Raw genomic sequence first — 24,678 nt, 5'->3', positions numbered from 1 at the left:
CATCCAGGAAAACCCTGAAAAATAGGAGCAATGAGGGGGAACCAAGCCTACCAGATTAAATATATTTTAAAGCCTCTATAATTAAAGCAATATACATTGTCTCATGAATATAGACAGATAAATTAATATAACATGTTATAAAATTCAGAAATAGGCTCAACATTGCATATGGAAAATTGGTATACAATAAAGTGCTATCTCAGATTTGTCATGAAAGAATGGAATTTTCATTAAGTGGAGTTAAGTAGATAGCCAGACAAAAAAATCAGATTGGATCTAATTCTCCTACCATCTTTTATGCTAAAGTCATATGGATTAAGAGGTGTAATTGTAAGTAATTAACTCACGTAAATACAAAAAGGAAACATGAGGATTTCATCTATAATCTGGGAAGGGGTTAAACTTCCCTGGTTATGGCCCAGAATCCAAAGCCAAAAAAGGAAAATATTGATACACATTATTACATACAATGCAATCAATTGATCAACCCAAGAAAGAAGCAAAAGCTTTTGCATGGCATACAAAAAATAAAACATAAAGGATGACAAAGTGAAAAAGAAACTGAACTCACTTCACAGTCAAAAAGTTAATAGTCCTAGTAAAATAAGAGATTCTGAACAAATAAAGATGAAAAACCCCAGAACTTAGTAGAGACGTGGGCCAGAAAAGAAGTACAATTAATTTTTGGACATATGAAAAGATATTCAACTTTACTCAGAATAAGAGAAATGCCAATTAGGAAAAAAAAATCCAAAAATTGACAGCATACGCTGTTGGGGAGGCTGTAGGGAAAAGGCACTCTTTTTCTGTAGGAAGAAGAATAATCTCATATATTATTCATGGGAATCTGGCAATATCTAGCACACTTCCATGTACATTTATCATCTGACCCGGATATCCCCCTTCTAGAAACATATTCCAAAGGTATGTAGAAAAATACAAGAGACATATGCAGGAAAATATTAATTATTATACTATTTGCGATAGCAACGGAAATATCCTAAATGTGTATCATAACTAGGGCCAGTTGAATAAACCATGCACATCCACACGGTGGAATACTGTGCATCTGTTAAAAGATAAAAAGCATATATATAAACTGTTACGAAGTGATATTCAGGATACGGTAAATGAAAAAAGAAACAAGATAGAGAAAAGTACATACAGCATTCTGCTCTGTGTCTCTGAATATTTGTAAATGTATATGTATTTTCTTCAATTTAAGAGTGTAAAAATAAACCATCAAATCAACCCAATAATTACCTCTAAAGGGAGAAAGGGAACGTGGGAGAAAGGACAGGAATGGAAGAGTGTCTACTCTGAATTTACCCTGTTTGATTGATCTAATTTTCGAACTATATTTTATGTGAATATATGACAAAGTTAAATTAAAATGAAGATAAAAAGGAGTCTTTAAAATTTAAAAGCAAGATTAAACAAATAAACCGAACTGTGTACTGAGCTGATGGCTTAACGAAGACCTAAGAAATTGCTTCAAATAACTTTAAAATTCAGTAACTTGCCTATATATCTTTATCCTTAGTGGAATATATCCTAAGGATATCCCAATCAAAAAATTAAAAAAAAATCTTAAATGGTTGTTAGTAATCTTATGGTTATTGTTATTCTGAAACTATTATGTATGTAACATATAAATCAAGTAAGCACCTTAAGAAAATTTGAATAACAAAAAAAATAAATAAATAAAATAAAAAAAAAAACCCTTTCTGTCCATTAAAAAGACCTGGAAACAATTTCCAGTCTAGAGACGTGAATACCTGGAGCGCTCATATCACAGCCTAAAATGGGCTTCAAAATGGGCTTATTGGACAAATTGCTGATTCCAAGCTGAGCACCGGAAGGCGTAAGGTGAAGCTGAGACAGCTTGAGGTACTAGGAAACAAGGATGCTACCAAAGACAATGGGGGTTGTGTCATAAAAACTCGGGACCTTGGAAGAGGCTTGCAGTAGACAAAAAAGGGACAATTTAAGGTATCAATGAGAATAATAACTACAATAAAACAGCCTCCGTCCTGTGACATTTGAAAATGAAATATTGCCACCTCCCAAAAAAAACCCATCAAACTGAATCAGATCACGTCTCTACCAATTTACAGAAAATTCAAAGGGTCGAGGAATACATTAAGTGACGCTATAGGGATAGAATCAGTAAATTTTAGCATGAACGCAACTCTACAAGACAAAAGACAAAGATTCTCACATTCTTTTTTTAAAAAAATGTTTATTTATTTATTTTGGGGGGAAGGGGCAGAGAGAGAGAGGGGGAGAGAGAATCCTAAGCAGGCTCCACACTGTCAGCACAGCATCCAATAGTGAACTTGATCCCATGAACTCTAAGATCATGACCTGAGTCGAAATCAAGAGTTGGATGCTTAACTGAGCCACTCAGGCACTCCCCAAAGACCAAGATTCTTTAAAAAAAAAAAAAAAAAAAGACGGACATATAGACTAAAATGGACTTAGGAGTACATATCAATTAAATGAAAATTATGGACCTTGTTTGAATTCCAGTTAGAATAGGGAAACTGTGAAAATAATTCATAAGAAGCAAAGTTGGAGGAAGTTCAAACACAGACTGCATATTTAATGTCAATAAGGAATTATTGTTGATTTTTAGGTGTAGATAATGGTATTGCAATTGTTTAAGAAAGTTAATAAAATCTGCAATCTGTATGAATGAAATGATATATCTGACATTTGCTTCAAGATAATCCAGTGAGGGGAGAAACGAAAAGTTACAGGTGAAAGGAGAGTTGATTGCTAGAACTGGGGGAGAGGAACATGGGGATTTATTGTGCTGTTCTCTCTACTTTTGTGCATATATATATATATATATATATATATAGTTTATTTATTTATTTTGAGAGAGAGAAAGTGGGGGGGAGAGGCAAAGAGAGAGAGAGAGAATCCCAAGAAGACTCTGCCCTGTCAGTACAGAGCCAGACGTGGGGCTCAATCCCATGAACCGTGAGATCATGACCTGAGCCAAAGTCAAGAGTCTGAAGCTTAACCAACTGAGTCACCTAGGTGCCCCAACTTTTGTATATATTAAAATCATCCATAATAAAATGTCAAAGAAAGAGAGAAAATGCCATTAAAATGCTCCTCTCCCAATTACTGCCAGATTATATAAGTCTGATGACCATATTTTAGGATTTTCCAAATACCTCAGCAGACAACAAACTAACGAGACGGCCTTCAGCTCAAACTGACTTAGGTGCTACAAAATAATAAGATGGTTCAAATATCTGTGAAGCTTCAAATAATACTGCCTGGGTTTTGTAGAAGTATCTTGAATATCTTATGTGAACCCTGCTTAAATTTTTTTTTTTTACATTTATCTATTTTTGAGAGACAGAGTGAGACAGAGCACAAGCAAGTGAGGGGCAGACAGAGAAGGAGACACAGAATCTGAAGCAGGCTCCAGGCTCTAAGCAAGCATTCAGCACAGAGCCAGACGTGGGGCTCAAACCCGCAAACCGTGAGATCATGACCCGAGCCAAAGTCAGTAACTTAACCAACTGAGCCACCCAGGCGCCCCTAAATGAATCCTGTTTAACATGACAAGTCAGTGTGATAGAATTTATAAGAATTCCCAGTATGTTACTGGGTCTCTGCCATTGAGACAAAGGTGATGAGAGGTGTTCACCCAGAGAGATGAATAATAATAAAAAAATAATAATGCTATTACTTAATTAATTATTGATTCAGGGAAGTGTGTGGTTCTGATGGTGTGGTTAAGAGTAAAGACTTTGGATTTGGACAGACTATCCATGATTTGTCATTCATTATTTCTATTCACTATCTGGGTGAATTTCATTATCAGATTCCTCATCCCAAAATTAGGGCTAATATTGCTTACCTTGTAGGGATGCTATGACAGTTATGGAGCTTACACAGGTCCTGGTATATATGAAGGTGTTCAGTCACTGCAATAATGAATGTCATTGGTTGATGATTATTGTTGGAGAAGCTGAAGCAGAATCCCAAGCTCCAAAAAGGAAAGCAGAGGAAAGTCTAATATTCTCTGTGGAAGATACATAATTTGGGGGTTATCAGTAACAAATGGAGGGCTTTTTTTGTGCCCACCTGGAGAAACTCCAAATTTCTTCTCTTCCAAGAAGCTCATACTTCCCAGGTAGGACATCTTGGAACCTGAGCAAATGACTGTTTGAGGAAGGCATAATTTTGATGAAAATAGACAGCTTGCAGTGCAGCAGGTCTTAAATATTGGCCGTGAAAGACCTAGTCTATTGCCAAACCTCTAACCATGTATTCTTTGATTAAAGATGCCACTACTAAGAAAATCTGACAACCTGGTATTTGTATTAATTCCTTTGCCTTATGCATCTATGTAAGATACATAAGGGCACACAGAACATATTTTAAACATATATAAAGAAGGAGAAGACAATATTATCAGATGTGCTCAGGGCTCATTTCACCCCTGAAGGATCTAGAAGGAGGAGAGTCATGATTATAGTAGTGATTCAGAGAGATTACTGATGGCCATCTGGGTAAAGGATACCTATGAATTCCAAGGGAATAAAATCAGGGAGGCAAATTAGATGTTTACAATATTCCAGAAAAGAGATTTTATGTATTCCTGGTGTGGTAATAGTAGCTGTGGTAAGGCAGTGAGCAATTCAAATTCAGGAGACACTTGGGAGAGAGAACTGATAGGACTTGGATAGAATTCATATAATTATATTGTCTGAAAAATTGTATTTTCCAAAAGTAATATGTATTTTACAGAGACTTAGATTTTTTTCTGCTTTCCTCTTTTGAGGTTGGAGCTCTGCTTCAGTTTCTCAGACCATAATTGGTAAGACTTGAATATAATTCATAAAGATGAAAAAAAACCCTCTAATTTGAAGGGAGTGAACATTTTTCTACTTCTCAAGATGGAGCAGGGGTGGGAAAGCATATACTTTGATAGTAGACATGTTGATTTTGAGGTACACCTATGTTTGTTCTTTATTGCCCTAAGTATCATGACCTCACTCACTGGTAAGTTCGATGTTGAAAACAGAGTGGGGAGGGGTTAGGCTGGAGACTGACCTGTGGCGTCCAGGTGGGGTTAGGGAAAACAAATCAAGAAATTGCAATGAGTGGCACGAAAGGGTGGGATTTGAGATGCACAGGGTGCCATATCCAAGAACACAAATCATAATTACATGGATCAAACATGCCCAATCAGGACTTCAGTAATAAGTATTCTGGGAAAGGCATGGTTTCTATTATTAGGTACAATCTGAATTCATAGAGGGGATCTAGATGAGGAAATTTAAGAGATTCTCAGTAGAGAATCAAGGGAAAGCTAGAGGGAATGCGGCAAATGAGCCAAGGAGGCCCAAGCCTACTTTCTGAAGTTCCTCCTAGTATTCCATTCCCTAGAGATGCCGATGGAAACACTGAGCTCAATGGCTGGAAGACAGGCTAATTTTTACCTGATCTCATTCAAAGGGAGTCAAGTAAAGGCACTATACACACAGAGCACATAAGCACTAGTTCACCGGGCTCACTGTACTAACAATCCCAGTGACACAAGCATGGACTATTTCCCAATCTTGCTAGTTAGTGTGAGTGAACCATGAATATATCCCGCCAGGCTGGGGTCTCACTTGCTTTTATTTTATTATTACTTACAAGGAGTAAGTAACTCAGTGGTTAAAGAGGAGACTTGGAGGAAGGAAGAAATTGGAATCACAAAAGCAAACCGAGGTGGTTTCCAGGTCCTGGAGAATCTCTAATTCCAGTGTGAGGAGCTCTGATGATATATTCTAGTCAATGGGCATTGTTGAAGATTTCGATCATGAGCATTTTACTATTTCTTGGAGCATATGCTTAAGAAATTATTGCTGAAGGAATACGAGGTTGCATATAGGGCTAACAGAAAGTCTCCTAAGAGGATTGTGAACAATGCAGCACACCCGTAGACCATTGAGAGCTCTATGTAGCTGCAAATCAAGGTAGCACAAAAGTTCTGAGCAAAACTGTTTGTAGAGCCAAGGGCAAAATTGCAATCAACGACAAGCCCTGGAAGCAGAGGCCAAGGGGTGGAAATGACTACTGGTTATAGACTGATGTCTGAAGCTCATTGAAAGAAATTGCCTGGAGCCTTTATATGCAACATGACCTTTGGGCATGTACCCTGAGACCGTTTTTTGGTAAAACTACCTTATAAGGAGACCTTTGGGTGTTTAATTACTAGTCTAGGCTTTCAGAGGAATTTTTCAGTAGAGTCAACAGTGTTACAGTGAGGTTCTAGAAATGTGTCTCTTTCAAATAAACAATGTGTACTAACACATCTTTTGCATGTTCTAATGTTGAGAAGACCATGACATTATAGCATGCATCACTGATTGCCTCAGCTCATGAAGAATAGAACAGCTGAAGGTGTAAATAATCCCTAGACCTTGCTAGAACATCAATACTCAGTCATTTAACACAATTTCTGAACTTACCTTCCCTTGGAGGTACTAATAATCAGATAAATGGAGGAAGGAGGAGCCCAAACAAAGAACACAAGCAGTTTAGAAACTAGAGCATTAGCCAAGTGACCGGCACATTGCTCCATAGTGACAACACACAGAAGGAGGTACTTGAACCTGTAACTCATTACAGTCAGATCATTTACTCTTCTGCAGACTTGGCTTCTGTCCATGCAACAATTAAGTCCAAGTATAAAAGTGAGGCAGTAATGAGCAAGAAGATGGGTGCCAGAAACTCTTAGACTGATGATAAGGTCACCCTTTAGACTTCAATGACCAAGCCTCTATATGAAAGTCCTATCGGCCATTGAGATCTAAGTACGTTTTCAGACCACTTAGAGACAAATGGCTCGATGATGAGAATCTCCAACAGGAAAGGTGAGAAGCACATACTGTAAGAAACCATCACAGCGACAATGCAAGGCATTCATCCAATGTTGTGTAACAAACAAAATGCAAGATATTTATAGTTACAAAAATTAGAGAGTTACTGTTCGTGGAGGAAGAACACTATGCAGTCAATAAATAATTGAAACTGTAGTTCCTCTTGGCTTCTACTGACCTTTCAGTCAGGAAAATGAATGTAGTTTAATTAAGCTTAAGATCTTCATCAGTTTGTTTAATTCTTTTGGAAGAGCTATTTGGGACTAATGTGTCTAGAACTACTATTGCCATTGGTGGGAGATCTGCCAGTTTCAGGACAGAAAGAATAGAATACGTAATTAGAGACAATGTATCCTGTTGGAAATCATTTCAAAGGTACTATCATTACCTTAAGGCTTTATATATAATGATAGGCTTTAAATTCAGACTGCCTAGGGGCGCCTGGGGGATCAGTCAGTTAAGCATCTGACTACAGCTCAGGTCATGTTCTCGCGGTTCATGAGTTTAAGCCCTGCATCTGGCTCCGTGCTGACAGCTCAGAGCTTGGAGCGTGCTTCAGATTCTGTGTCTCCCTCTCTCTCTCTGCCTCCCCCTCCCCAGCCCCAACCCCAGCTTATGCTCTGTTTCTGTCTCTGTCTCAAAGCTAAACATTAAAAAAAATTAAATTCATACAGCCTAGAGATACTTGAAGGTATCTCTATTACTCTCTTACTTGATTTTTCAGTGCCTCAGTTAGCTCCTCTGTAAAAAGGGGATGGTGTTTGCCTCTTAGGATACCTGTGATGATTAAATAAGATAATACATGTGACATGCTTAGAACCATTCTGGGCATATGGGGAAGTCTCCATATATGTTAACTATTATTGTTGCATGATAATATTAATTCTAGGTTAGGGTGGGCATGGGTTAGAGAATAGGTGAGAATCACAGATTAGATGTATCCGCTAATGCTATGATACAATGTTGGCCAATGAGCCATTTTTCTCTTGTATGAGTAGCCAAAGAATGACACTCGATTTCATCAAATCCATTTACTTTTTATTTTTTTATTACTTTCTTGTTCTTGTCCTTTCTTCTTGTTCTTGTTCTTGTTCTTGTTCTTGTTCTTCTTTTAAAGAGAGAGAAAGAGCACAAGCAGGGGAGAAGGGCAGAGGGGGAGAGAAAGAGAGAGAGAGAGAGAGAGAGAGAGAGAGAGAGAGAGAGAGAGAGTCTTAAGCAGACTCCATGCTTAGCATGAAGCCAGACACAGGGCTTGATCCCAGGACCCTGGGATCCTGACCTGAGCTGAAATTGAGTTGGATGCTCAAACAACTGAACCACCCAGGCGCCCCCCAAATTCATTAAGTGTAGATTTTCCAGTCTGGTTCACAATAGACATGCAATAATTGATGAATGAATGAATGAATGAATAAATAAATAATCAATAAGTGAGTGAACCAGACATTAAATTTTATGCAAATTCCAATTTATATGAATCCCAGTTGGGATTTTCTTTCTCTTATTCTTGAAATGATAGGGTTGTGCCAATATGCTTTTAGGCCCCACAAGATCTTCATTTATAGTAAATATCTTAAATAAAAAAAATAATAAATTTCCTGAGAATTAAAGTCATTGTATAGAGCAGTGTGTCTCAAATTTTAACATTTCTTTCTTTCTTTCTTTCTTTCTTTCTTTCTTTCTTTCTTTCTTCTCTTTCTTTCTCTCTCTCTTTCTTTCTTTCTTTTTTTAAAGTTTATTTTTTTGAGAGACAGAAACAGCACGAATGGGGTAGGGACAGAGAAAGAGGAAAACAGAGAATCTCAAGCAGGCTCAGGCTAAACATGGCACTCAAATCCACAAAACCATGACCTGAGGCAAAACTGAGGGTCGGATGCTCAACTGAGGGGCACACAAGTGCCCCTCAAACTTTAATATTTCTACAACTTATTGATGATCTTATGAAACACAGATTCTCATTTGGTAGGTCTGGGAGAGACCTGAAATTCTGAGTTTCCATAAAGTTCTCATGTGATGCTGGCTGGTGCTTCAGTTTTGTGGACCACACAAGTCAAAAAGCAAAAGTTTAGATGGTTGTGGTGGATCTCCTCTCTCAGATTATAATAAAGAGGGAAGCATGTCTTTAGACTGATACAAATACATTGCTATTTGGGTTGAGAGGAGATATGGATGATTCATGTTAATTTTTTAAAATATTTATTTATTTTTAGAGGGAGAGAGACAGTGGGGGAGGGGCAGAGGGCGAGGGAGAGAGAATCCCCGGCAGCGCTCCCATCGGGGAGCTTGATCTCACAACCTTGAGATCATGACTTGAGCCAAAGTCAAAAGTCGGCTACTCAACAGACTGGGTCACCCAGGTGCCCCTGATTCGTGTTATTTGAAAGGTTTTGTGAAAGACATGACATTTGGTCTTCAGTGGAAGGGTGGGTAGGATTTGTGACATTATTTAATAATTTGAAAACTATTTTTCACTTCACATTTTAATGATTATTTACAGAGATTTATAGACTCTTTGAAATCTCACAGTAATCCGAAGAAAAGCGGACATGGATTTTGAGCTTCATGTTCCAGAACAGGAAAAAAGACTCAGAGGGACTGGTGATTCTCCTACCTAGTGAATAGCATTTCTGAGGCCAGTATGTAGGGCAGGCCTTCTAAATCATATTCAGTACTCTTGTTTAAGCGTGTCACTTTTCCTCTAAGTACATGAGGGTTAAGACTGTGATATGAACTTGTCACTCATGAAACGTGACGTTGCTTACTAGGACCTGAATAGTGAGGGAGCTCTAATGAACAGCATCAACATATGATACAATGAAGCTATTAGAAAGGAAAGAAAAGAAAAGAAAGAAAAAAGCTATTTATCTTCTCACTTACCAACTATTTTCAATATACAAAGCCTCAGCTCAGAAGTTCTCATTAGGGTTAAAAGGGACAGAATCAACAAGGCTTGAATACATCCATTATTTTCCTATGGAACAGTATCCACAGAAATGTCAAGCAATATATCCAAGATCCGTGCAACCCGGAGTTTGTTAACAGATTTGATCTCCAGTCCTTATTCTATTGGTCTACACTAATACTCAGGCAGCTGTTTTAAAAATTTGAGGAGGTTTTGAACTTCCCTATCATACGTTTTTCCCTCTGAGCATTCATGAAGGTCAAAGGTATAAAGATAAATATGTCTGAGAAAACATCAAACATTAACAACGTATTAGTAAAGCATCATAGCTCAAGTATTTAGACGTTACTTAAATTTTAATAAATGCTTTCTTCAAAACCCTTTGTTCAGCTCTGATTGATCTTAAACAGCTTTGTCCCCGTAGAGACTTACCAGTGGAATGAGTAAAATGTAAATTTATATTTTAATTTTTCCCTGTGGTTCCAGGTAAAATTTTCCTAGAAAGTGAGAACAATGACATTGATTCTTACAGAGGCAAAACAATTCCCACGTCCTTTGCCCACTCCTAATTTGGCTTCATCGAGTTGCCCATAGAAGACATGTCTGAAAACTAGCACGTATACATTAAAAACAGCCGGGGTGGAAGCTGCAAGGTCGGGCGTTCTCGGTGTAGTGGCCTATCCCACTCAGAAATACGTACTCCATCCTAACTTCTAATTGTCTGGTACTTTTCCTTTGTACCAATTCCACTTTTGTGGGCCTGCATGTAAAAAATCATGCAAGCAGCTTCTTCAGAAGTTGAGAAAAATCTCCTCTCCTTACAAATGCTCTCTCAAGCAACAGGGATGGTACCACAGGCTTTGAGACAGATGGTAGCCAATCCAAATTCAGTATGGTAAGCAGGCACCACTCAATAAAACTTTAATTGCTGCATATGGTATCTGCTAACTTGTTTAGAAAATGGATATGCAGCATTAGCTCAAAGCATTTAAATGGCCTCATAGCACTGGACAGCATGTTGGGTTGCCACCTGGAAGACCCGCATTTCATAGCAGATGTAACAGTAGAAGAATAAAGCTGGTGGTTGATAGTCCTGGAATGGAGATGACATAGTCAGCACCCAGCTGTTCCCCCCACCCGCGCTGACTCCCATTGCTTTGGTGTCACTGCCACCAAGTCCTGAAATCACTCATGTATTGTATTCTCCTCCCAAGGAGAGGCAGACAGAGAAAAAAAACAAAAACAAAAACAAAAACATGCACTAAGCTATACCATAAGGCTGAAATGGGAAGGGGTTCATGTCCCTACTACACCCTGGGAAATGTGGAAGATGCTTTAGAATGCAGTTCAGGGAGAAAAAAAAAAAAAAAAAAAAAAAAGGATAAAGATCTGGATGGAGAATGCCCGACATATGTGCAAATTTGTGCCAGAAGATGGGAGCCAAGACAGAAGAGAAGGTTCCTTCTGAGAGTGCTGAAGAGATCTTTGCAATTTATCATTTGCATTTGTCTTGCCTGGCAAACAATAAATAACACTTCACACATGCCAGGGAGGTCAGCTTATCGGTCCCTTGACTTCAGAGCCTGATAAGGAGTGAAACTTACCATTTCTCAAAACAGGGTCTCCTTAATCCCCTCCCAAGTTAGGTAGCGGAAGGAGTATAAGAGAAATAGAATCTCAAGATCTCAGTCTATTTAAAGACAGAGGATATTAAAGGAAGGAACAAAACTCATTGTTTTCCAGAAAGATCACGGAGGAATATTCACTTTTGAACATTAGTGCTTTGCGCTACCCCACCCCAATCTAAATTAAGAAAACCCACAAATGCACTTCTCAGACACGCTATTGATTTCTGACCTGGAAATTCTTCTCCATCAAAAAGGTTTTGGTGCAGACTAGGGGTTTGGAGTAGCCTGGGTACTTCTCAGCTGCAATCTGCATAATGTTTAGTATTCAGTGAGTTAAAGCAGGCAATGAAAGGGAACTGTCAACGCAATCTAGAAGATATAAAGAAATGAAGGGGGGGGGGGAGCCGTATGCTAATAATCCACTCAGTAATTAAGTGAAGATCGCTGCCAAGCGCCACTGCCACTTTCAAAGGGTAATTTGTACAGGAAATCATAGAGTCATTGTCAAATCATTTCAGGATAAAAGGAAAGTCATCAACTGAGATAAGATAAATGCTGGGTGTCTAGCAGCATGTGCCCTAGGAAATGCCTTTGCTTTTTAAATTTTTTTTCCTAAAAAAAAAAAAAAAAGAACCTTGCAGAAGTGGGGCTAGAAAAACTTGACAGGTTGAAATGTACATTTACTATTAATAATAGGGGCAATCTATGCTTGGATGCGTTTTTAAATAGGTTACTTGAACAAAAAATAGTAAAATAAATCAGTTAAGAGGACTTAACTTGTAACTAGTATACTGTGTATGGTTTTTCTCCCCTCTTTCACCATAGAGAAATTTTCAATCGTTTCTCCTTTGCTTCCCTATTTTAGCTAAGTTATAGTATTTCGAAAGTAATATTAAGCATCCTGTTCTCTCAGGAAGACAAAGCTTCAATCTCTGGAAAATTAAAAAAAAAAGTAAGGGAAATTGAAGGATGAAAAAAACATGCTACTCCCATTACTTCCTTTTTATGCTGTTTTGATCTTGCTTTATCTCACAAGAAATATTGCAGAATTGACTCAGGAAGTTTGTTAGGTAGCTGTAGTCCTCTTTCTATATATAAAACAGGTTGTTTTTTAAAATGTTATTCTTATGGAAAAATCTCAACCAAATGAGACATGTATTCTGTTTGTCATTCAAATTTACATGCTCTCTCATTGACTAATTCTGGCTCAGTATTAGTCAAATGTCTATTTGTATTAGACAAACCTGTATTAGACAAATGTCTCCAAATTGATGCATGCATTTGTGGGTAGTTATTTCTACACAGCTAAATTGGTTCCTTGGATGAAATGTTTCACCCAAATATTTCCTTAAAACTGATGTCTTCTGTCTTACTGAAAGAAAAGTTTGTTTGCTCTAGGGAGCAAAATGTCTCAATGTTTGAGACTCACTCTTAATGGACTCCCCATTAGGGCACTGCTCCATCCAAAAAAGCATGGATGGGAAACTCAAAATAACAGAGCTTCATGGAATACCAGAACAAAAGAAATTTGTAAAGTTTGTTCTTTACATAAGAATTATGTAAATCTCTCTGTTTGTTTTGATTGCTTGACAAACCTTTTTCAGATGAAACCATACCTTTTATAATATATGATGAATAAAGTTATCCATTTAACAAACATGTAAAGAGTAACTTCCTTTGTGCCAGGCATTATATTAAGACACTGACCCCACTAACAAAGAGGTTATTTCCAATGAGAGAAGCAAAAAAGTACTGCTGAATTTGCACATTTTCATTCTCGAGACATTGTCTTTACGCATATCACTTTGCATCACAGGATTTGTTATTTGGTTCTTAGAAGGACATTTGGCTAATTTTGTGTAGACTTCTAATGATTCCTTCAGAACAGTTATGAACCTATAAATGTGTCCTTCCTCCCTCTGTCCTTTGTCTTTCTCCCTCTCTCCTTGCTTTCCTTTCTTTCTTTGTCTCTCTCTTCTTGCCATTTATCTACCATCCACCAGCTACTGTTATCCATCTATCTGCCCAATTTTACAGCAACTACTATGTGACAGATGATGTGATATATGTCAGAATATAAAGCATTTGTGCCTTTGAAGTTACAAAGTAATGAATAAGTGGTGGAAAAGAGAATGTAAAACTAAGGAAAACGACAGTCATGAAACAGCATTTTGTTGTGTGCGTTAGACAACTATGCCCTGGGCGGAGTTTATAGAAGTCACTTTGGGGACAAAATTGAAGTTATTGATTTAACAAAACTAATCATTTGATTCTCCTATAAATATTGTCTCTTTCCTTAAATTTCAGTAATTCCAGGAAGCAATTGAGGAGGGAGATTACAATGCAGACATACTAAGAGGGCTGAGCTGATCGTCAGAGTTAAATGTCCATGTATCTATATATGTACCTATATATCCATGTCAATCTATATCTATCTATAGCTTACCTCTTATAGTCAGATATACAGAGATATACTTCAACCATTAAAGCATGGTAGTCTGAGACCTATTAGTCTAAGGGTACCCAATTCTACACAAGGTATTAAGGTTAATTAGGTGACGGGCACCTTGGTGGCTCAGCTGCTTAAGTGACTGATTCTTGATTTCAGCTCAAGTCATGATCTCACGGTTCTCGAGTTCGAGCCCCGCTTCAGGCTCCGTGCGCTGACAGTGAGGAGCCTACTTGGGATTTTTCTCTCATCTTCTCTCTCTGCCCCTCCCTCACTCGTGCTGCTACTGCTCTCTCTCTGTCTCAGAATAAATATATAAACTTAAAAAAATTAAATTTACTAGGAGAACACAAGAACTGATGTTCTTAACAACGACCTTGAGCGGTCACGAACCTCTTAAAATATATAAGGTGTTCATTGATTATTTAGTGTAAGATTACGTTTATTGGGTAACCCAAACTGAAATGTTACTGCCTCTTTTGTAGAGAAAAAAAGCAAAAACCAAACAGGCCTCAAAGTGCATAGACTATCCAGGCATACCTCACTTTAATTCACTTCACCTTAGTGTGTTTCACATGTGATGTAGTTTTTACAAATCGAAGGTTGGCGACAACCCTGTGTAAAGCAAGTCTATAAGCACCATTTGTTTCCCAGCAGCATTTGCTCACTTCCTGTCTCTGTGTCACATTTTGGTGATGCTCACAATATTTCAAACGTTCTCATTATTATGATATTTGTTAGGGTCATCTGTGATTGCTGCTCTTTGATGTTGCTATTACAGTTGCTTTGGGGCACCATGCACTGTGCCCATAGAAGATAGTGAGCTTAATAAATGTTGTGTGGGTCCTGACTGCCCCACCTACCAGCTATTTTCCTGTGTCACTTCTTCTCCTCCCTCTCCTTGGGCCTCCCTATTCCCTAAGGTACAACAATATTGAAAAAAGGCCAAGTAGTAACCATACAATGTCCTCTAAGTATTCAGATAAAAGAAAGATTCTCATATGTCTCATTTTATTTATTTATTTATTTATTTATTTATTTATTTAAATGTTTATTTATTTTTGAGAGAGAGAAAGAGACAACAGGGGAGGGAGAAGGAGGGGGGAGAGAGAAGGAGAACCTGAAGCAGGCTCCAGGCTCTGAGCTGTCCGTGCAGAGCCCGATCTAGGGCTCAAACCCACGAACCATGAGATCATGACCTGAGCCAAAGTTGGATGCTCAACCGACTGAGCCACCCAGGCACCCCATCGTATCTCTCACTTAAATTGAAAGCTGGAGAAAAGTAAGCTTAGTGAGGAAGACATGTGGAAAGCTGAGATAGGCTGAAGGTTAGGCCTCTTACACCGGTTAACCAACTTGTGAATGCAAAGGAAAAGTTCTTGAAGGAAATTAAAAGTGCTGGGGCGCCTGGGTGGCGCAGTCGGTTAAGCGTCCGACTTCAGCCAGGTCACGATCTCACGGTCCATGAGTTCGAGCCCCGCGTCAGGCTCTGGGCTGATGGCTCGGAGCCTGGAGCCTGTTTCCGATTCTGTGTCTCCCTCTCTCTCTGTCCCTCCCCCGTTCATGCTCTGTCTCTCTCTGTCCCAAAAATAAATAAATGTTGAAAAAAAATTAAAAAAAAAAAAAAAAGTGCTACTCAGTGAACACATAAATGATAAGAAAATGAAACGGACTATTCGCCAATATGGAGACAGTTTGAGTGGTCTGGATAGAAGATCAAACCATCTACAACATTCCCTTAAGCCAAAGCCTAATCCAGAGCAGGGACCTAACTCCCTTCAATTCTCTGAAGGCTGAGAGAGGTGCAGAAGCTGAAGAAGAAAAGTTTGAAGCTAGTGGAGGTTAATTCATGAGGTTTCAGGAAAGAAGCCATCTCCATAACATAAAAGTACAAGGTGAAGCAGCAAGTGCTGTTGTAGAAGCTGCAGCAAGTTCTCCAGAAGAAGTAGCCAAGGTCGTTAATGAAGATGACGACCCTAAACAACAGATTTTCCATATATTGGAAGAAGATGTCATCTAAGACTTTCATAGCTAAAGGGAAGTCATGCCTGGCTTCAAAGTGTCTAAGGACAGACTGACTCTCTTGTTAGGGTTTAGTGCAGCTGGTGATTTGAACTTGAAGCCAATGCTCATTGACCAGTCCAACAAATCTTAGGGCCCTTAAGGATTATGCTAAATCTACTCTGCATATACTCTATGAATGGAACAACAAAGCCTGGATGACAGCACATCTGTTTATGACATGGTTTGCTGAATATTTTAAGCCTATTGTTCAGACCTACTGCTCAGAAAAAAAGACTCCTTTCAAAATATGGTTGCTCACGGACAATGTACCTGGTCACACAAGAGCTCTGATCGAGTTGTATAATGAAGTTAATGTTGTTTTCATGCCTGCTAACATAGCATCCATTCTGCAGCCCACGGATCAAGGAGCAATTTTGACTTTCAAGTATTATTGTTTAAGAGATACATTTTGTAAGGCTATCACTGCCTTACTGTGTATAGTGATTCCTCTGATGGATCTGGACAAAGTAAATAAAAACCTTCTGGAAAGGCTTCATCATTCTACATGCCAGTAAGAGCATTCATGATTCATGGGGAGAAGGTCAATATATCGACATAGACCAGAATTGGGAAGAAGTTGGTTCCAACCCTCATAGATGACTTTGAGAGGTTCAAGACTTCAGTGGAGGAAGCAGACATAGTGGAAATAGCAGGAGAATGAGAATCAGAAGCAGAGCCTGATGGTGTGAATGAATTGCCTCCATCTCATGATGCAACTTTAATGGATGAGGACTTGCTTCTCATGGATGAGCAAAGAAAGTGGTTTCTCGAGTTACAATCTAGTCCTCGTACAGATGCCGTGAAGTTCGTTGAAATGACAACAAAGGATTTAGACTATTATATAAACTTAGTTGATAAAGCAGTGGCAGGGTTTGAGAGGATTGACTCCAATTTTGAAAGAGGTTCTACAGTGGGTCAGATTCTATCAGATAGCATCACAGGCTACAGAGCAATGGTTCATGAAAGGAAAAGTCAATCTATGTGGCAAACTTCATTGTTGTCTTATTTTAAGAACCTGCACCGGCCACTCCAACCTTCACCAACCACCACCCTAATTAGTCAGCAGCCATCAACCTCGAAGCAAGACCCTCCACCAGTAAAAATGTTATGACTTACTGGAAGCACAGATGATGGTTAGCATTTTTTAGCCATGAAGTTTTTAATTAAAGTATGTACACTTCTTAGACATAATGCTATTGCACACTTCATAGACTAAGTATAGTGTAAACATAACATTTATATGTACCGAGAAACCAGAAAATTCATTTGACTCCCTTTATTGTGATATTTGCTTTATTGTGGTGGTCTGGAGCTAAACCCCACAATATCTCTGAAGTAATATCTCCCTGTAGAGCTGGTTGATTATTTTCAGTCTCGTGATTCAATCTGACTATGATGTTTTAAGATTTTAGTAGAGTTTGTGGTAATGCTAAATTAAAAAAAAATAAGGGAAATGTCCTAATTTTCAGAAAATATTTAGACCCTTTAATATACATTATAGTTCTCTATGAGACAATTAGGAGTATATAATATTTCCCAAATATGTTTGATCATAGTACCCCCTTTTAAAAATTTTTTTTTTCAACGTTTTCTTTTTTATTTATTTTTGGGACAGAGAGAGACAGAGCATGAACGGGGGAGGGTCAGAGAGAGGGAGACACAGAATCGGAAACAGGCTCCAGGCTCCGAGCCATCAGCCCAGAGCCTGACGCGGGGCTCGAACCCACGGACCGCGAGATCGTGACCTGGCTGAAGTCGGACGCTTAACCGACTGCGCCACCCAGGCGCCCCAGTACCCCCTTTTAAAGGAGCATTTTGGGGGGCTTGTGATCATTGTCACATCTATTCCAATGAAAAAGAAAATTTATCAAAGGTCCTATTTTATTGAGGCTTAGGAAAGTTGAAACAATCCTTTTTTTTTTTTTTTACATCCACATATTTGACAAGCAAACCAACTAAAAATAGGTCATTTTTTCAAAACTCTTGACTTGAAAGAGTTTAATATTAAAAGCTACCATTCAGTGAGGGTTATATCCCCTGCCTGAACTAAGAATTTCACATATACCGCCTTTTTAATCCTTCCTACATCCCTGCGTAGTAGGTGGTAAAAGGAGGATTTAAACCTGAGTTAGTCTGGTGCCAAGGAAATACTCTCTTCTGTGGCTTCATGCATTTTAAGAAGCACCAAAAATTGTTTCCGAGGACAATCTGAAAACAAGCCATTTATTTATTTATTTATTTATTTATTTATTTATTTATTTATGAGAGACTGAGAGACAGAATGTGAGTGGGGGAGGAACAGAGAGAGAAGGAGACACAGAATCCGAAGCAGGCTCCAGGTTCTGAGCTGTCAGCACAGAGCCCGACGCAGGGCTCGAATCCACGAGCCGTGAGATCATGACCTGAGCCGAAGTCAGCCGCTTAACTGACTGAGTCCCCCAGGTGCACCACGAATCATTTATTTATCAATGTATTTAGAAATGAATTTTCACCTAATCTGTATAAAAGGTTTTGAGACTCCATTGAATAGGCCTAATGCTGGAGTAATAACTTTTAAATCTTTGTATTTTTGATAAATAACGAGAACAGGCGGAGGCCAAGTACGTTTTTAAGAAACAAAGGCACTCTGGTCTTATCAACCCACACAATGTGCAGTCTTAGAGAATAATGTGTTTTGCAACATGAAACATCTTGTAAAGTTGCTAATAAAAAAATCATTAAGAAATGTAGACAGATACGTATAAAGGGACTAAAATTTACTATACAAAGCAAATATTTTTTATTTAGTTCACTGTTCTCTATGATGGTAACTAGTGAAATTAAGGAAATCAGTTACATTTTGTATGCTTGAAATATTTTCTCATCTTGATCAAATAAACAAATGGTTTCTTAGGAGGTGTGGAGATACTTTCTAAAGATGTCTTCCATTAATTTGTCCCCTTGCCCCCCAAATGTGCAGCCCACTCTACTTATTTGGGTAGACTCTGTTTCTCCTCCTCTTGAACCAGGGATGGTCTTTAGACTTGCTTTGCTGAGCAGAATGTAGCAAGGGGATAGATAATGTGGCAGGTCTGAGTCTAACCTTTAAGAGGACTGACAACTTCTTTCTAGGTAATTCGGCCACCATGATATAAAGAAAGTTGAGCAAGACTTCTGAGTGAGGAAACATCACATGGAGAGAGGGGGGTGATGGCAAGTAAATGAGCAATGAAATGCCAGACTTGTGATTGAAGCCTGTTTGGACGTTTCAACTCAGGCCAGTGGCAGCTAAAAGGCAGCTGAGTGAGTGACCTCAGTTAATGGCAGATAGAGCAGAAGAACCATCCGAGTCCTGCCCAAATTCTGAACCCACAGAATCACAAGAAATAATACACTGTTGTTGTTTAAAGCCTCTAGGTTTTGGTATGAATTACAATGTCATAGGTAAATGGGGGAAAAAAAGTCGAAGTTAAAAAAATTAAAGAATATAGAGTAATTTAAATTATCAACTACATTCTGCAGATACACATATTTAAGGTCTTCAAAGAGATTAAAATACAATTAATAAAAATTCAGGTTGCCGGAGGTGTTACCTGCTTTCTCAAGTTTTTTTTTTTTCTTTTTTTATTCCTGCTCTGGGAAAAAATGGGAAGTTTAGATAAAAGGAATTTATAGAAAAAGAATTTGGACTTTGATAGAAAGTAAGAGTGGATTCTGAGAAAACATTAGAAATACTTTTCAAAATGTTAATGTTTTTTTGCAGCATTTAAAAAATAAACTATGAAAGTCGACTTCCCAACTGACTTTGATGTCCAGGGCAAAACAATCTGGTTTTAGATTCAGTTTACAAAGTGTTATCCTTAGTATAAATATGTTTAGTTCATGATTCATTAAGAGAATTTCGATTAGAAAAAAATCTCTGCACTATTTTATGCCTAAAAGATTTTCAAAAAGTCTTACAGGAGGAAATTTAATTTGAATTTATTACGACCCATTTGCTTATTCAACAACTAAATGGGTAAGTAGTCAGCTCTTTGAAGCATGGATGTTTGGAGAATGACAAGCATATTTGAGAAGAGTGATTTTTAGAAACCAAAAAATCCTAAGTAACTGTGCTATTGAGAGCCCATTGTCACAGTGTTCCTGGGCAATAACCAGTTTTCCCAGCAGAGAATTTTACTTAGTATGGATGGTTTGCAATAGCTGAAAGGTCAACTTGCAATGTGACTTGCATTTTTTCATAGGCAGGTCATGACCCAAATCACTGAAGAAAAAAAACAAAAAAACAAAACACAACCCTCTATTTTTCTAAACTTCCCGAGACTCCCAGACTTCTTAATACATGGAAATAGCTTGGCGAGCCTGACTGTATGAGTGGTCCAATCACAGCCCTTCTCATCTTCTCCTTTGGAAATGAAGGTGATATTCGCAACCCCTACTGGAAATTCTCGAACACTCGCTAGTCCCAAACATATTAGAAAATATGAGTGAGTCCAGCACTTTCCTTTGTTTAAGTAATAATTGGGGAAAATTATTTTGCTTAACACTAATTAATATTAAATAGGAGTGTGTTTAAAATAGCACCTTTTCTTCCTCAAGGTATCACAGAAGAGATTTACAAAGTAATGAGTTAAAATACAGGAAGCAGCGTGACCCTGCTGGCAAATGGATCAGCTATTATGTGCTCAACAATAGCTCACACACGTATAAGTAATTAATGTCCTTCAGATGTACTTTATCATACTTACTTTTCACAGTGTTAAATTATTACCCTAATTTTTATTCCAAAGACTTTCCTATTTATCTGGTATTGAATTATTTTATTGAGCGTATTACCATTTATTTTAAAAAATCACTATCATTTCTATTATTCTTGAAGGAGCTTTCTAGTTCATTGCTCTGTGTAGAATCTCGTGTGCCACTTCTTGGGTATTATAAAAAATTTAAAATAAGAATGGTGTAAAAATTAAAAACCCAACTAGAATGAAACCTACTGATTGCTTTGTTTCTCTCTGTGTAGCTACAAAGGTAAAGTAAATAGATCTCTCTTTTCAAGTTTGTTTAGTGCAAATGTGTATTTTTGCGTGTGTGGATGTGAAATATATTTGTGGCTATTTCTCCTATTCTCTTATTCAGAAAGATCTATTTTATTATATTAACTATTAGCTATACAGTATTTTGCAAAAGATATGTAAGTTGAATAATTTGTTCTGTTCAAGTATTTTTCATGAATGAAATTATCAGACGAGTTTGGAGGTAAGCCACTGATGTTAATGATTCATCTTTCAAAATGAATGCAATAGTTTTATGCAATCAGTGAACGGCCAAGATTTCACAAAGGGTGATCACTGAATGCACAAAGTTGAAAACAAACCCCAATACACAGAACAATAAATGCTGTGGCAATGAATAATTATTGGTCTTACAAATCCTAATCGTTTTATGGTTTATCTTAATAGCAGTTAAATATGTTCTTTGAATTCCTTTATCTGTAACAATATTTAGAGTTTTTTTTTCAGGCTTCTGTTGGTGATATTTTCCAAATCAAGTGAAGGAAAAGAAAACTCAGTCATTATAAAACATAAAGCAATCTGTAAAATTATAAAGCTTTTTTCCTTCCTCTCCCCCACTCTCCTTCCCACATCAAATGTAGACCATATGCCAAGGCTACTCCTTAACTATAACTGACTGTTGTTACTGTAGTAATCAGTCTCTGTCAGAGCAATTACTTAAAATCATCCGTCCTGGTTGTTTTTCACAATCCACAGCACACTGAGCAGAACAATGCAGCTGACAATCCCAATGGCACAGATGGAATTATCATACCTCACACCCCGCCTGACTGACAGTTACCTGCAGGAAGGGGGAAGGACCCTATCATCTGGAGGGGCAGCTTTCTTGTTGCCAGAGAGGGAGAGAGAAAGCCCTTGCTGCACCTTTGTCATCTAGGAAATCAGCAGAGACTTCCTCCTGGCATGTGCAAAACAAACAATGACATTATTCTTCTGGATAGGCAGCGGGGCGGGCATTCTCCGTGTGGAGGCGCTGGTTTTAAGATATTAAACAGGTTAATCAATAGGTGTTCCAGCCTTCGCAAGACCCTAATTAGCAGACCATATGGATTGAAATTCATTAGCCTCTCCTGCCTTTTGCCAGATCAATATTTCCGGGAACTGTCCCAAAGTACATTGTTTAGAAATATGTTTGTTTTTTACATCTCCTAACCAATAGCTGTTGGGGTGTTTGCGGGGTGTGTGTGTGTGTGTGTGTGCGCGCGCGCGTGCGCGCACGCGTGTGTGACAAAGACAGTTGCAGAAGTTGATCGAGTCTGACCCAGTTGTATCAAATGGTACAACCACATGTTGTATTTGGAGGAGCAAGTGTTTGAACAAACGTCCTTTTAACTAAGCAAATAGTATCCTATCTCATCCTGCCCTTTATTCAAAAACAAACACACAGACCAAAAGATAAAAAGGAAAGTCTTCTGGCGGGGGCGGAGGGCGGGGAGACAGGATCCTACTAGAGTAGAAAAGTGAATCGAACAAAACAGCATTTTTCCTGAACTGCTGATCCCAAAAAGACCTGCCTCTCTCCAAGTGGTGCCGGCTTCAAACAGTCGGCTTGGAACCTGCCGAGTCAAGCCGCTAGGGCGACAGCGTCTGCTTTAATGAAATCCCCTGCAAGCTTTAGGTGCTTCCATAATACTAAAAGCTAGAAATGTATTCATATTCATTCCCAGTGAATTCAGCTCCAAATAATTAGAGGAAGGAAGAGTTCCCATCTTTTAGTCTTAAACTATCTATGCCAAATGCAGCGCAGGGGCACATGAGCGTAACGGGGGTGCATTTACAGCATGTAGACATTAAGAATGTACCTGCACCTATACGCATGTATATTCTTTTCATAAAATCTTTTGACTGGTAAGATTCAAAACACAACCAGGGAAGGAATTCATTTGCTTCCGTCAGGAAAAATAGAAGAGCCGGATTCTTAGGGCATGCTGATGATTAAACCTGCATTAATCATAAACATCGATGGGCCACCAGCGGGCTTTGTTGAATCATTTTTAACCCATCGTGTGACTCTCCAACTCCCCTTCTGCTAGACTTCTTGAAAGTATTTCCTTATTTGGAGTTGGAATATTAAAGTTACAGGATACTCTTGGGTAATCAGAATTTATTGCATTGCTATTTAGAAAATTGCCCAAGATAGAGGTTGCTAAAGAGGCACCACCAAATACAGGCCTTCTGGCAGTATTTGCTTCTTGGACGTCAGGGGATTTTAATGTGAGGCAAGTACCGCTATTTTAATTTTGCGTTCAGTTAAATTTGGGCAGTGCGGTCTGGGAAGCGCTTGGGAACGGAGACCTGGGAAGCCTTGGGAGACCCCGTTCTGCAAAGGCAGGGTGCTATTCTCTGTCTGCATGTTTGGGAAAGGGATACGCAATATAAAAGACTCCCCACATTGGCTTGGAGTCAGTGGCCTGTTGGGAACTGAAGGAAAGGGGAGGATGTGGTATGAACTCCTAGTTTCCACCTGAGCCCGACAAGGCAGTGGCCACTAGCTACACGTGGCTGGTGAGCACTTAAAACGTGGCACTCCCGAACTGAGAAATACCGTAATTGTAAGGTACACACCAGATTTTGAAAACTGAAATAGACAAAAAGAATACAAAATATGTCATTAGTAATTTTTGGTATTGATGACGTGTTGAAATGATAGCATTTTTTGATATATTGGGTTAAATACACTGCGTTATTAAAATTATTGTTACCTACTTCTTTTTACCTTTTTGGTTTTAGTGTGGCTACTAGATAATTTAAAATGATACGTGTGGCTCACGTTCTATTTCTTTTGGACAGCATGGACCTACATGATCCCTACCCTATGCCAGTCACTTCACATGTATTCTGTCTTTTAAAAAAATTTTTTTTAACATTTATTCATTTTTTGAGAGGCAGAGAGAGAGCACGAGCAGGTGAGGGGCAGAGAGAGGGGGAGACACAGAATCTGAAGCAGGCTCCAGGCTCTGAGCTGTCAGCACAGAGCCCCCTGTGGGGCTCGAACCCACGAACTGTGAGATCATGACCTGAGTCAAAGTCGGACGCTTAACCAACTGAGCCACCCAGGCACCCCCACATGTGTTCTTTCTTTAAATCTTTATAGCAACCTGATGAAGGAGTTATGACTATTCCCTGTTTATTGACAGGAGCCAAGTGTCAGGGCCGTCAGGGAACTTGCTTAAAACATGTGGTTACTAGTAGATAAACTGTACACAGAGCAGATTGGTTTCATTCCAAAGGCCTTCTTCTTTCCAGAAGGTCTTACTTCTTCCATGTCCTATTGCTAACCCCTACGAGTTGGAATGAGAATAAGCCTTTTGACTTGTAATGTATATGTTGTCACCTTTGCCTAATCTAGCGTTTCTCGATGGCAATGCTATCATCGTTACGATGGGGAAAATTCTAGGTTATATGGGACTTCCCCAAGATCTGCACAGGATCTTCAGTATCCTTGGCCAGAATCTAGTAAATGCCCAAGAGTTTTTTTCTGAGCTCCCATGACTGTGATCATCAAAAGAGCTCCCCCTCCGTTTTCAAATAACCCCTAGGGGGATGGTACCAGCCTGCGCTTGGAGATATTAATCTAGACTAGGAGGTCTGCAAATTACAGCCGCAAAGTCACATCCTGTTTTTTGTAAATAAAGCTTTCTGGTAACATAGCCATGCCCATTTGTTTCCATATTGTTCAGGCTGCTTT

Source organism: Panthera uncia, chromosome F2 (genome assembly GCF_023721935.1).
Source record: "Panthera uncia isolate 11264 chromosome F2, Puncia_PCG_1.0, whole genome shotgun sequence".
Taxonomy (NCBI): Eukaryota; Metazoa; Chordata; class Mammalia; order Carnivora; family Felidae; genus Panthera; species Panthera uncia.
The sequence above is the reverse complement of the archived record's forward strand: the minus strand, read 5'-3'. Positions refer to the sequence as shown.